This window comes from Canis lupus, chromosome 3, assembly GCF_048164855.1.
Source record: "Canis lupus baileyi chromosome 3, mCanLup2.hap1, whole genome shotgun sequence".
NCBI lineage: Eukaryota > Metazoa > Chordata > Mammalia > Carnivora > Canidae > Canis > Canis lupus.
Genome location: NC_132840.1, coordinates 51,362,652 through 51,377,961, shown reverse-complemented (window position 1 = coordinate 51,377,961; position 15,310 = coordinate 51,362,652). Strand labels below are relative to the sequence as shown.

Here is a 15,310-nt window from a genome sequence, read left to right as displayed (position 1 = left end):
ACCTTAAACTGCCATTAGCCCCTTGTACAACCATGTGCTCTAGATAATAGCCCACAGAGTCTTAAGTAAATGTAAGCTCCAAATATGACTCCCCACAAAACCCTGGTGATCAGCAGTCTCCTCCATCTCCCAGGGCCTTCTTCTTGTGCACCGCTTAGATAAGATCCCCATGGAATTTACCAAAACCCTAATCTCTTTGATTTGAATTGACAAATCTGTATTTAGCCTGGGAATCCCAAAGCACTCTACACCCAGACCCTAATAAAGGGATGGTGCCCCAGGTCTTGCCTCTCTGTCTATACCTGCCTTGTCCTCCCCATGTGGCCCCTCAAGGCATATGGGTATTTCCTCCAGGACCTGTAAGTGATAAACTTCTCTATTTCAATTTCTCTCATAGTCTTTTGTTGAACCTCAGCTCACCATCCAGCTCACCCTGTGCTCTACTTAACAAATGTTAATTTAACAAAGTCATGATCGCCCAGAATTAGAGTAGAAATGGAGTTCATATGCATATGTATAACTTTGACATTTCTGTAAAGAATCAGTATCCTACTTCATTCATGTTTCCTCTAGACCAGAATAACATGAATAGTTTAATATAGCAAAATATTCTTCATCTACCATGTGCCATGACCACAAAGACTGCACTGATGCAGGAGTATTGCAAAACAATGCAAAACAAACACACGGATGCTCTGAGTTCTACTATGAAACTACTCTTTGTGACAGATAATTCATTTCATTCATGCTATAGATTAGACAATGATTTTTGACAAGTTAATTAGTCTTTTATTCCATATCAGCATTCCTTTTGCTCAAATCCTCCCTGCACTGGAAAGTGTTGGCAACAACAAAAGCCAAAAATTCCAAAGCATTTAGACACATCCATTTACAGGACTTGAGAAGAAGGGATGGAAAGAAGCATCTCCCTGGGAACATCCTTGGTCTTAACAGTAGATGCCTAGAGTTAGAGCCAAGCAATTTGCCTGGGTTGAGAGGGACTCACTTGTTTACTAAAAATTCATTTTTTGTGCCAGTTTGGATATGTGGGGTCTTTGGAAGCATGGCCTGGCAAAAAAAAAATTTTTTTTCTGTAAGGGGCCAGATAGTAAATATTTTAGGCTTCATGAGCCAGATAGCCTTTGTCACAAACTACTCAATTCTTCACTGTAGCACCATGGTAGCCACAGACAATACATAGATTAATGAGTGTAACTGTATTTCAATAAAACTTTATTTAAAAAGAGAAATAAGATAGAGATCATACCTGACCCATAGACTGGAGTTTTCCAATCCCTAGTCCAAGGTAAGGGCCCCTTGGGCTAAGAGGTAGGGGCTAAGAGTGGTATTGTCCTCACCCTCTATTTCTAATAAATTATCATGTTCTTTTTTATATCCTAAAACATATTTCAAATCCATCCACTTCTGAACATGTCACCGTGCCCACCATGCTCAGAGCTGCTTTTATTTCCACCCTCCAGCCTGCACTTGGGAATAGTCTAACAGACAACTCACTTCATTGTTACTCATACAATCTCTCACCCCGCCTCTTCACAGAAGGTGGTCTTTTTTTTTTTTTTTTTTTTAAGTAGGTGTAAAGTCCACCTACTTAAAAGTGGTGGAATTCGAGTGGTGGAATTTGAATGGTGGGCTCGAATTCACCACCCTGAGGTCAAGACTTGAGTCAAAATCAAGAGTCAGAGGCTTAACCCACTGAGCCACAAAGGAGCCCCTGAGATGGTCTTTCTAACATGCAAATCTGGTCATGGTGCTTCCCTACTTAAAACCTTTCCACACTTTCCCCTTTCCCTTTAGATTAAAGTTGACAGTCTTTAATGTGACCTAGAGGTCCCTAACTAGCCACAGCAAAGGCCTTACATCAAACTGCACATGCTACCTCCTTTTCATGCTGGACATTCCTCTTTAGCCAATAAGTTCTTACCCCTGCTCAACACTTCTCCAAGGAGGGGATTTCCTAGTTTCTCCCAGTGTGGCCCCACCCATGATCTCTTTGTGGAGAACTTGCACTGCTCCTTACTTTCTAGCCCTTTATCACCATTGATATCAAATTATTGCTTATGTAATGACCTGCTTAAAATGCAAGCTCTATGGGGATGAGGCAATGCCTATTTAGTTCAATGTCAAGAGCAGCCTAAATCACAAAAGTCGGATTGTATAAGGAGGAGTTAAAGGAATTAGCAATGGGTTGGGGGGCAGTGGGTAGGAGGATAGGTAGGAGAGAGGGTGTGCTCTACAACACTTTTAGACATTCCAGGTGGAAATGACAACAGAAGTATTCTATGTGGCCACAGATAGAAATCATCCCTAGCACTTATGCATGGAGGGTAAATGGGGAGATTTAGGCTCAGAACTTGTAAGAAATGCCTGAAGATGTGAAGGTGTCAACAGTGAACAAATTGGTCCAAGATACAATGACTGCCTCACTAGCACTGGGCAGTATGCTAGAATTTACTGGGGGTAGTGGTGGTGGGGGATACAAACATACATGCCAGGAAATGTCCACTCCACGCTAAGGCTCCAGCTCCCATGAAGATGAATAGTAGTCTTGTTCAATGCTTTTGTTGTCATTGTTCTAGTTACAAAATGTCTATGAACACAGCCTCACCTAAGAACTGAAACATGACATATGCATGACACAAAGTCCCTTATGGACCTTCTTCAACCTCCATATTCTGTTATGGGTTGAATTGTGTCCATCCCCACTCCATCCTCCTCAAAACAAAAGAAAAGTAAACAAAACAAAACAAAAAAGCCTATATTGGAGTCCTCACCCTGAATCCTGCAAGACATGATTGTTATTTGGAGATAGGATCTTTGCTGAGATGATCAAATTAAAATAAGGTTGGGCCTTAATCTAGTGTGATGTGTGTCCCTATAAAAGAATGGAAATTTGGGAGACAAATAAACATGGAGTCCATCTTCCACGAGAAACAAGAAGGCTCACTTTGCGCTCAACATTGCTTGAATAATCTATTGCAAGGAGAATATTTTAGCCCTGTGGAATTATCTTCAATTGCACATCAGCTAGATGAAGAAGAGAGGATGAGAATGGCAGAAGGAGGAGTTACTAGTGAAGACTATCGCACATTTTTACAGCAGCCTTCTGGAAATATCGATGACAGTGGTTTTTTCTCTATTCAAGTTATAAGCAATGCCTTGAAAGTTTGGGGTTTAGAACTAATTCTCTTCAACAGTCCAGAGTATCAGAGGTTCAGGATCGATCCCATAAATGAAAGATCATTTATATGCAATTACAAAGAACACTAGTTTACAGTTAGAACATTAGGGAAACAGTGGTTCAACTTGAATTCTCTTTGACGGGTCCAGAATTAATATCAGACACATACCTTGCACTTTTCCTATCTCAATTACAACAGGAAGGTTATTCTGTATTTGTTGTTAAGGGTGATCTGCCAGATTGTGAAGCTGACCAACTTCTACAGATGATCAGGGTCCAACAGATGCAGAGACCAAAACTTATTGGAGAAGAATTAGCACAACTAAAAGAACAGAGAGTCCAGAAAACAGATCTGGAACGAGTCTTAGAAGCAAACGATGGGTCAGGCATGTTAAATGAAGATGAGGAAGATTTGCAGAGGGCTCTGGCACTAAGTCGCCAAGAAATTGACATGAAGATGAAGAAACAGATCTCCGCAGGGCTATTCAGCTCAGTATGCAAGGGAGTTCCAGAAGTATATCTCAAGATACTCCACATTACTTCAGAAGAGCTACAGAAGAGAAGAGAAGCCTACTTTGAAAAGTGGCAGCAGCAGCAACAGCAGCAGCAGCAGCAGCAGCAGCAGCAACAGGATCCACTAGGACAGCTCTCACATCCGTGTGAGAGGCCCACCACAAGTTCAGAGGCACTGGGCAGTGATCCAGGAAATGTTATGAGTGAAGAAGACATGCTTCAGGCAGCCGTGACCATGTCTTTAGAAACTGTTAGAAATAATTTCAAAACAGAAGGGAAGAATTAATACCTTTTACAAATCAAAAAAAAAAAAAGAATGGAAATTTAGACATCAACATACAGGAGACACATATGGAGGGAAGACAGTGTGAAGGCACAGGAGAACACTGTCCATAAGTCAAGGAACACCTGAGACTACCAAAAGCTAGGAGAGCTGCGTGGGACAGATTCTCCCCCCACAGCCCTCAGAAGGAGCCAATTCTGCTATTAGGGACTGAATTGTGTCCCCTACCCCTTGCCAAAATTCATAGGTTGCAAATCTAACCCCCAGTACCTCATAAATGTGACTACATTTGGAGATAGAGCCTTTAAAACGGTGATTAAGGTAAACAGAGGACATTGGAGTAAGCCCTAATCCAATCTAACAGGTGTCCTTATAAGAAAGATTTGGACACCAAGGATGTCTGCACACAGGAGACCATGGGACCACACGGGAAGGAGGTGGCCATCTGCAAGCCACAGAAAGAGGCCTTAGGAGAAGTCAAACCTGCTAACACCTTGATATTAGATTTCTAATTTCCAGAACCGTGAGTCAATAAATTTCTGTTGTTCAAACCACTCAGTGTGGCACTTTATTAGAGCAGCCTCCAAAAAATGAATACCTTCTCCCTCATCCCTAGTGTGGTACATACTGCTGTATAATTGTATTGAATATGCATTTTCCAATAAATAACACATAATCTTGCTTTGTATGTTCCTTAACTTTATATACACGGACTTTTAAATTGTTTCCAGTTTTTTACTGTTACAAATGATGCTATCATAAATATTTTCTTAGCCCCAGTAAGTCGATTCAGTTCTCCTCCTAGCCTGTTCCCACATAGCTCCAATGACAACAACAACAACATTCAGCTAGTTAGACAGAATTGACTGTGTGCTGGGTGCTTCACCAACACAGAGAAATAAATGCAAAATAGAAAATACAGGATCTGCTAGGCAGAATAGTTTTTATCTAAACCAATACAACTGGAAGACCATTCTTGAAAAATGACTTAAGCAAGGCATTGAGGATACGAAGATGAATAGGACAAAGCCCTTCCTTTCATGGGGTCTATCGGTACCACAGCACCAAAACGGTCAACATTAGAGAACAACTTGCATTAGGAAGTACATGAGTAACGTAGGAAACAGGTGCCCTGGGATATTGGGAAAGCTTGCTGAGGACCGAGAGGTTCTTGATACTGGACTTGAGAATGAGTAGAAGACTCAGGCAGGCAGAAAAGAGGAAGAGGTTGCCCCACATGAGGGTTTTACCCAATAGCAGAGGTTGGGAATGCATGTAGTCAACTTAGTAGACAGCAGAGGACTAGTGTGTCTCTAAAGCAATGGTGAGAAGAGAGTTGGAAGGTAAGTGGGTAAAAATATGGATGTCCGAGAAGGTTGCATGTGATCCTGCAAGCAAGAAGGAAGCTGAAGGTTACCTGTGAGGTGTAGAGCATGCACCTCTGAAGGTGTGCAAGAAGAAGGCAATGACTATTCAGAGGATAATATGGAGCTGATTTCTATGATGGAATAAAGTTGAACTCCAGGGACGCCTGGGTGGCTCAGCGGTTGAGTGTCTCAGGGTGTGATTCCAGTCCCAGGATGGACTCCCGCATCCAGCTCCCTGCAAGGAGCCTGCTTCTCCCTCTGTCTGTGTCTCTGCCTCTCTGTGTGTCTCTGATGAATAAATAAGATCTAAAAAAAAAAAAAAAAAAGTTGAACTCCATTATCTCGAAGGGCCCCTCCATCTTAAAAGTGAATATATTAAATGGAATGAGTGAAAGATGTACAGTGTTTAAACAAAAGGGCTCAGGTCTTGGGCTCAGCCTTCATCATCACCATGTACTAGCCGTGTGTTCTTTCCGGGCCTCAGTTTTCTTTTCTGTAAAAGTCTGAGAATTATTGTGAAAACACACAAAGTAATATACATGGAGTCTGCTGTGCCTGGCCTATGGTGAATAATTCAGCAAGTGGTCTTTGTGAGATTCAAAGCCCAGCTTTGGGTGGACTCATTCAACAGGACCTTTGAAAACATATCCACAATTCATTGCATAGTGCTTTTATCCTCCCAAAATGCTTGTGTATCAGCCATCTTACTTGGTTTGGCACACAATGCAATGCATAGGTATGCATTGCGGAGGTTTAGCATCATCAAAAATAGACTCATTACTTGGAAAAGAATGGAGCACTATCTAAATGCCTCATGGACTAAACTATTTTGGAGGTCCTTCAAAGCTAGCAAGGCAGCTTATAAGCCACACAAGTGATATACTAAATCTATCATCATGGTACAGGTGAAAAATCTCCACGCGGTTTTATTTCCTAGTTCTGGCCCTGCCTGTCACTGAGCAAGCTGCTTTTGCACATCTGGAAGGAGAGAGACAGAAACCAGCCCTCAAAACTCACTAGAATGAGTCCTTGAAATGAACACTATCTCGTTCATCTTGGTCTGTCCAGAGCCTAGTTCAGGACCTGAGCTGTCATTAATTGGGGGGAATGGTGTCACCCAGACCAGAGAGCATGGGCTGTGGAAGAAGGTAGACTCCAGCTCATGCCCAGGAGCAGGCCAGCGTATGGCAGTGAGCTCTTGATCCAATGTCCTAACCTCTGGATGCCTCACTCCCCTCATCTGTAAACTGGGCCACCCAACTTGCAAGGCTGGTGGGGATGGATGCTCATGTATACAAAGAACCTGCACAGAGAGGCTGTAACAGGCAGGATGCTTAATGCTGATGCTGGTCCTCAAATCTATGACTTAGGGCAGATTTTCTCAAAGTGGCTCTTCTTTGTACTCCTCTCAGATTTATCTGCTGGTATGTTGCTTAAAATGCAGATTCAAAACTGTGCAAACCTTCTGAATCAAATTATCTAGAAATGAGCTCCATTCTGCATTTTTAGCTAGCTTCCCAGGGAATTTGGATAGATATTAAAGGTTGAGCGTAGAGTCTGATTTAAGGTCTGTTTGAAGGAGAGGTGTGCTCTTTCCTGCCCCCCCATCCCCATTAAACCATGTCACCTGGCTCTTGCTCATCATCATCGGGAAGTTGGGGTGAGAAGCTTCTGTTTAGAAGACATGACAACAGCACCATTGAGCAGCTTGAAACAATAAACCATTGGAAAGACAGGTACCTGTAGCTTTTCTGTGCCTGAGAAGCCTCTGGAGACCAGCCGCAGTTCCCCTGATGGATGGCTGTGCAGGAAGCGGGATGCACAGAGGAGCTTCTGCCCTTCTGGTACCACAGATTGTCATCAAGTTTCTCCTGAACGAGGCCATGCAGGCTACACACATTGGTAATGTTCTCCTCATTTCCATAAAGCTTAGTCAGCCAAAGTTAGTGTGCCAATCACAGAGACACCCCTTATTCTCTTGACCTTCATGGGGCTATAGTCTTTATAGAGAGGCAATGATGCAAAAAAAGCAAAGCTAGCAAGGGTTCAAAAGCATAAAAATATAAGACTTTTAGCAGAAGTTTCCTGAAATGATAAAATTTCCTTGAGACTATTTTTTTAATTATGGACATGATTATGGGAAATCTACCTTCGCTGGGACGCTGAGCTCTTAATGCTGTCCTTTTGAAAAATGTCTACTTTGAAAGGTTAGATCACACAGCAGTGAGATTAATACCATTGTTATTCCTCCTCCATCTTGGAATAGATAATTGACTAACTCTGAAGCTTCCAAGAAGGCTGTTAGAGCAAGAAATAAATGTTGTGTGAATTTTCCAATGCCACTGAACAAAGGTGAACTACTCTGGAGCAAGTAGAAGGTCAGGACTTAAATCTCTCTAGACGTGTACATATCTGAGAGTTAGTCGCTATAGAGGGTCAATTGATTTGCTCAGAGTTCAGAGTAAATGGGTCATATGCTTAGTGGATTCAAAATCTAGAGCTGCAGGACCCTGAAGATTTCCTATTCATGAAAGAATTGGAAACCATGGCTTTCGGTGGTTGTGGGGCGTGAGGGGTACTTACTGGTAGTAGTGAGAATCAAAGTGGGAAGCGAGATGAGTCTTTTAAAGCAGCCCGTTTTCAACTACTTTCAGGTGCCATGTTGGCATGACAATTGTAAAAGTATGGTGATGAAACATCAGGAGGACAGCGTGAAAGTGAGGTCAGCGTTGTTCAATATGGGTTTGAATCATAAGGGTCAGACACAGACACATAGAGAGGAGAGCACAGCTGAGGTTTTGAGCATGAGACAGGTCATCGCCACCATCAGAAGCTAACAGTAACACTTCCTTAAAAGGGGTTGGTACTCGTGTTGTAAAAGCTCCTTTGATGGCTGACTGGGAGTGTGGGTAAGGACCCAAAAGGGAAGAAAATGCCAAAAATCTGCAAAATAATGAGTTCCCAGTCACTAAAAATTTAGACAGAAAATGACAAATATTTGAGATGGCTGCAGCAAGAAAGAACTCCAGTCCTAAGTGGAAAATTCAAAAACATTTGTCACCATAAAAATTTGGCCAGCTCCCTTCATATTTAGAGTTCTACTCACTCTATCTGTGTCCCCAGAAAGCTCATCCCTCCTTCTTGTGTGCCTCATTCTCTGTTGTGGTCTCCATCCTTCTCCTGCATGACATAGAGACAATTCCTGAATGGACTGTATAGACAAGGCTGGTGATCCCATTCTATTTGCCAGTGGGATTATCTTAAGAAGGGGCATGTGATTCAGATATGACCAATAAGAGAGAAGAGAAGTCTTTGAGGGTCTTCTGGGAATGATATTTCCTCCCTCTCAAATAGACAAACCCAGAAAAGGAGACTCTCTCTCCTAGACATTGTCGTGTCTGGATGTGACACTTGGAACTACTGAAGCTATCATGAGATGATGAGGGTATAACCAACACAACAAAAATGAAGAGTAGGAGAGATGGAAAACCCATCCAGTCACTGAATTGATGGATCGCAGGGTTACCCCTATCTCAAGCCTTCTTGTTAAGTGATATAATAAATTTTCCCTGTTACTTAAAACAAATTCAGTAGTCAGGGGTGGGGTGTGGGGGTGTTGTTTCTTGCAGCTTAAAGAATACTGATGCAAACAGTACAATTCTCAGAGTGATAGTTTTCATTATGTATTTTCCTTGTTTGTTACAGAGTTCAATCATTAAGAGAACACATACACAAAACACACAACACCAAAACAGAAGTAATAAAGAGAATAAAGTGAAAACCCCTCTGTAAGACTCATTTGGAAAGCACAGCTTTATCCTTACTCAGTCTTTAAAAGTTTAATAAAAATGACAATGGTTAACATTCACTACTAAGTGTATACCAGGCACAGTGATAGGCATTTTATGCCAAATATCTCTTTTTAGTCCTCACTTTCTAGCTACTTTCTCATGAAGCTGTTTTGTAGACAATAACTTACCTGGGAAATCCTAGTGATCATTCTTATTAATCATAAGAGAATGAGTGGTACCTTTCCTCTGGATGGTTTATGCATAATATGTTCACATCCCTTCTGACAGTTGATTTTTTCAACTTTCCAGTGTGTGAAAATTAAACTGACAGCAGACACAGTGACAGGGTCTAAATCTAGCCTAGTATCTTCCTACCCTCTTATGTCCCCTCCACGCTGTCACTAACAGTGTATAATCATTTTTTTAAACTGGGTAAAAATTATTTTCTTATCATGGTCTAAAGCCTTGCTATTCAAAGTGGTCTGTAGACCAAGATCATCTGAGAGCTTGCGATAAATGCAAAATCTCAGGTCCCACCTGCTGAATCTGAAACTGCATTTAATTTGTTTTCTTTTTAAAATTTTTTTAATTTAAATTCCAGCAACCTTCAGATTGTCCCATATAGGTAAGAGTCTGTTTTATGGTTTGCCTACCTCTCTATTTTCATCTTATTTTATTTTTCCTTCCCTTCCCCTATGTTCATCTGTTTTGTTTCTTAAATTCCATGTTTGCATAAAATCATATGGTATTTGTTTTTCCCTGACTGTCTTACTTCACTTAGCAGAATATCCTCTTGTTCCATTCATATTGTTGCAAATGGTAAGATTTCATTTTTTTTGATGGCTGAGAAATATTCCAATAAATATACCACATCTTCCTTATCCATTCATCTGTTGATAAATGTCTGGGCTCTTTCCATATTTTGGCTATTGCGGGCTTTGCTGCTATAAACATTGAGGTGCATGTGTCCCTTTGAATCACTATGTTTGTATCCTTTGGATAAGTACCTAGTAGTACAATTGCTGCATCATAAGGTAGCTCAATTTTTAACTTTTTGAGAAACCTCCATACTATTTCCCAGAGTGGCTGTATCAGTTTGTGTTCCCACCAACAGGGCAAGAGGGTTCCCTTCTCTCTGCATCCTTGTCAACATCTGTTGTTTCCTGACTTGTTCATTTTAGCCATTCTGACCAGTGTGAGGTGGTATCTCATTGTGGTTTGGATTTTTATTTCCCTGATGCCGAGTGATGTTAAGCATTTAGAAACTTTTAATAAGACTTCCGGGTGATCTGAATGCATGCTGAAGTGTGAGAAACATCAGACTAGAGGGCACAGCTTTCCAGGGAAAGGAGGAAGGTAGGTACTACTTCACATTAGCAGACAGAGCCTGAGAGAAACCACTGAAGTGACAGCAAATGGCTGCTGAACTCTACGCAGGTTGTCTGGGTAGCACATAAGTTTAGTGGTAAGTCAATCTGGATGCTTTGGGTTCCAAACAAGAGAAGGCTCATCTTGGCTTAAACATTAGTATTTACACTTAAAAGGCTGAGAGGCACACTTCTGAACATAAACACAAAATAAATCAAGAGTAAATCAAGTTCCTCACCTGAATCTAACCTACAGCCTGGAGCCAAGCCAGACTAGTCCAGTTTAGAGCAATCAACACTTGCTAGTCTGCAGAGCACCTTGAAGTATAAATAAGCTGGGCTGGGTGATGGCTGCTTTAAGCTGCTGAGTTTGATGGCACTCTTGAGCTGAACGAGTGGACCAACTTAATATTGTTCTTAAAGAATGAGCCAATGCAATCAGACCAGAGAGGAGGAGGAGGGAGAAGAGGAGGAGGAAGAAGAGAAGAAGAAGAAGAGGGGGAAGAATTGTATATATTGAAAAGAATGTACAGAAAATAATACAGAATTATTAGAAACAACAGGATTTTTTCTAACCATGGAACATTCAAAAAAAGCAAACACATAATTATTAGAATAAGAGACAATAGTAAGTTTAAAAATAGAGGGCAGCCCGGGTGGCTCAGCAGTTTAGTGCCACCTTCAGCCCAGGGCATGATCCTGGAGACCCGGGATCGAGCCCCACGTTGAGTTCCCTGCATGGAGCCTGTTTCTCCCTCTGCCTGTGTCTCTGCCTCTCTCTTTGTGTCTCTCATGAGTAAATAAATAAAATCTTTAAATATATATATATTAGTGTTTCTGTGGAAGGGTTAACATATATTCACCAGAGCCACCAATATAAAAATACTTCAGAATATCAAGATTTTCCATAATATATGTGGTTAATTGAATAAATGCAAGGGTATACTTGACTGGAATATTCAGTATTAAAAATATGTTGATTCTCAAATTATCCTGTAGGCTAATGTAATTCCAATAAAATAGCAAATGACTTCTGACAAATTTAAGATTTTAAAGTTTATTCCAAAAAATATGAAAACACAAATATAGAACCCCCCTAAACAAACTTAACAGGGGAAAGAGGAGATTGTCATACTATATATTAATTTGTATATTTATAATACATTAGAGTTTAGTCTATAAAGTTAGGTACAATATAAGGAATTGTTATATTTTATATTTTATTTTATTGTATTTTCCCTAAAATATAACATATTAATATGGTTATTTACAAAAGATTTAAATAGATCTGATTCTGACAAGATAACAGAAATACATCAAAGGAGAAAAACTATTGAATCAATCTCATTTGAACTCCATCTACAAAACTGCAATGTAATAGTACCTACTTAAGTGAGTTGTCACAAAGATTTAATGAAAAAAAATTATGCAATATGCTTATCACAGTGCTTGGAAAACTGTCAATTTATATGTAATAGCTATCACTGGAAATAAGAAGGGCTATTTAAGTCTGCCATCTTCCAAGACACAGTCCAAGATGAAAGGAAAATCAAAATCCACTGTGTGAAGAGTGTCTTGGTACATACAGGTCATTTGGTAAGATTTCAAGAAACTGAGAAACATCCAAGTACCCTACTAAGGGTTAGAATTATCCCCATCTGACTTCTTCCTTTCTCCCATGCTCAAACAAGCAGGCCATAAAAAAATAAGAGAAAAAAAAATTCGGCCCTCAAAATGTAGTTCAAAGAAGGAAGATGGGGGAAAATAATCCAGAATAAGCATGAACAAGGTGCAAGGAAATGGCATATTAATTCTGTATATAACTTCCAACAGGAGATAAAAGACAAAAAAAAAAAAAAAAAAAAAAAAAAAAACACCAACAACCAAAGTAGCACACACAAAACAACAGGCAAGGAATCTGTCTGGAGAAAAGCATGGCCCAAGGCACTCAAGTGCATAGACCCACAGAATACAAAGTCAATAAAACCATAATTGTGAAACAAGATCATAAATAAAAGATTGGGATGAAAAGGGAGAACAAATAAACCAAGTGAAGGATTGTAACACTATTTTGAGTCTTTTGACATTTTAGAAAAAGCAACAACTATCATAAATAAGATTAAGTACTATATTAATGGCATAGAGGGAGGACATAGGATATGCTCAATGAATGGAAAAGACAAAAGAAATTAAAGCAATTCGAGTGGATGATTAATATAGGAGACAAAGAAGATCCAACATAAAGCTAATTGGTGTCCTTACAATCAAGAACCCAGACTAGGGAGGAAAAAGTAATCAGAGATAGAATACAGAAAAAAAATGTCTCTAAGAAAGAAAAACTGGATGTACCAATTGAATGCTTATAGTATATATATAGGGAATAACTGATAGAAATTATTGGCATCAAGACATAATCTCATTTAATTATTTAATTTAAAGGATAAAGATAGAATCTTCTGGGCAGCCCCGGTGGCTCAGCAGTTTAGTGCCACTTTCAGCCCAGGGCTGGATCCTGGAGATCCGGGAGACCCGGGATCAAGTCCCATGTTAGGCTCCCTGCATGGAGGCTGCTTCTCCCTCTGCCTGTGTCTCTGTCTCCCTCTCTCTCTCTCTCTCTCTCTCTCTCTGTATCTCTCATGAATAAATAAATAAATAAATAATCTTTTTAAAAAAAGATAGAATCTTCAGCCCTAATAAAAAATTCTAGGGATCCCTGGGTGGCGCAGAGGTTTGGCGCCTGCCTTTGGCCCAGGGCGTGATCCTGGAGACCCGGGATCAAATCCCACGTCGGGCTCCCGGTGCATGGAGCCTGCTTCTCCCTCTGCCTGTGTCTCTGCCTCTCTCTCTCTCTCTCTCTGTGACTATCATAAATAAATAAAAAATTTTAAAAAAATAAATAAATAAATAAAAAATAAAAAATTCTAGTTCAGTGCAAGCAACAGAAAAAAATCAGACTAGTCTCAGATTTCACCACAATAAATTTCAATGCCAGAAGACCATGGAAGAGTATCTAAATAGTTCTGAGGGGGGACCCCTGGGTGGCTCAGCAGTTGAGCATCTGCCTTTGGCTCAGGGCATGATCCTGGGGTCCTGGATTGAGTTCCACATCGGGCTCCCTGCAGGGAGCCTGCTTCTCCCTCTGTCTATGTCTCTGCCTTTCTCTCTATGTCTCTCATGAATAAATAAATAAATAAATAAATAAATAAATAAATAAATAATCAACCTTTAAAAAAATAAATAGTTCTGAGAAAAAGCAAGCATGAATATATCTAGCCAAATTAATTTTTAAACATTGAAACAAGTAAAGAACTTAAGTAATGTGCCACTGTTGAGCCATTGTGGTGGGGAGAAACAATCCAATTATTTTGGTGGTTTCCAAAAACTTTTTGCCTAACTTTGAAGGACTTTATTAAGATCCAAAGTTTAAGGCAGTGAAAATGTCTACAGATTCACATCATGGTCTCTTACTTCAGTTAATGAAAGTTAATACTTGTTATTACAAAATAAAAGCAGCAAGAGAATTCTATGTCACCTAAAGGTTGGCAGGGCTGTCACTTGGACAGGACCTTATAGCTAGCAAATGCAAAGCAAATACATCACATTCTCTCTTTTTGTCTTTGTGTCTATCTCTCTTTCTGTCTGTCTGTCTGTCTCTCTCTCTCACACACACACACACTCACACACATATACACACACACACACAGCCTTGTTGTATAAGACCTGAGTGCTATGAACTCATCAGACCACACATGCTTCAGTCTATAATTACATGTTCTGTTTGGTGAGATAAATACAGTATATCTTTCAGCAGTCCTATGTCTTTGCTACACTTTCCCTTTGGTCAGTGGTTTGCAACCAGAACTGCATATTAGAATCACCTATAGAGATTTTATGTTTTATAACCCAGATGCCTTGGCTTGTGCTCTTTCAAGCAGTGTTTTTACTGCCAGTGGCCAGAACCACTGACTTAAAAGAAAAGTTTCTTTCTTGTGCAGAAATTTAGACTCGCTTCTAGATCCACAGCACTGCTAATTCTCAGAGATTCATACATGTTCTTGTTTACTTAGCTGGTCAAGGCAGCAGAGCAATGGGAGTCCAGAGCACGCCCGCCCCCCCCATCCTCTTTTCCCCTTTAAAAAAAAAGGAGATTTGGGAAAGAAACAGAAGTCACTGTGGTGTATCCTGACTGAATATCTCAGACCTTGGAAAACATAAAACATACTTACATCATCCCACAGCACACTCGGGGGAGTGCTACCTTTGGGAGAGAGCTTCTGTATGTTAAAGCTTCTTCCAGAAGAAAAGGGCTAGCAGTCACCTTTTGAAAGAGATCAGTCCTGGAGTGGGAAAAGAAGATTTAGTGGATGGACCTTACGCTGATTTTAGAGGAATGTCCTTGGTCACAGAATCTGTGACTTAACTTCCCTCATCTGTAAAAACAGATCTCAATAGGTGGTGGTGAAGATCAGTGGGATAATCCACACAAAAGGCTGAGAACAGTGCCTGGCACCTACTAAGCACCCAATAAATGTTGACTGTTGTTTTTATAACACAGAGTAAGCAGGGAACCAGCAAGGGTAGAGCTCTGTGAAGACCCTTTGGAACTGAGTGGGCTGCATCCAGAGTCACTCTAAGTCCTAATGGGCCTCAATTAGACATACAAGCCTGTCCTTGTATAATTAGGAGGGGAGCCCCATGTCTCACTCCTCGGCCCCCACCCACCCACCCCAAGGCCAGGTGGTTGGCATTGTGATTCCTAGTGGCAGGTAGCTATGACTTCACAATGGTCA

The 15,310-nt window shown here is 40.5% G+C and overlaps 1 long non-coding RNA gene and 1 pseudogene across 5 annotated transcripts in view; one reads left to right on the top strand and one right to left on the bottom strand.

The window, feature by feature from the left end:
• LOC140630590 (uncharacterized) overlaps positions 1-15,238 on the bottom strand; it is a 44,299-nt gene extending 29,061 nt beyond the window's left edge. For 4 of the 5 annotated variants that reach the window (XR_012028309.1, XR_012028311.1, XR_012028308.1 and 1 more), the window contains exons 1-3: positions 14,747-15,238; positions 7,103-7,397; positions 5,413-5,668 (exon numbers count right to left, since the gene is read on the bottom strand). This is a non-coding gene — a long non-coding RNA (uncharacterized lncRNA). Of the gene's footprint in view, positions 1-5,412; positions 5,669-7,102; positions 7,398-8,468; positions 8,543-14,746 lie in introns of all 5 variants that reach the window. The other variant, XR_012028312.1, reaches the window with a different exon arrangement.
• LOC140624263 (ataxin-3-like) lies at positions 2,922-3,998 on the top strand (annotated as a pseudogene).
• Positions 15,239-15,310: the final 72 nt, after the last annotated feature.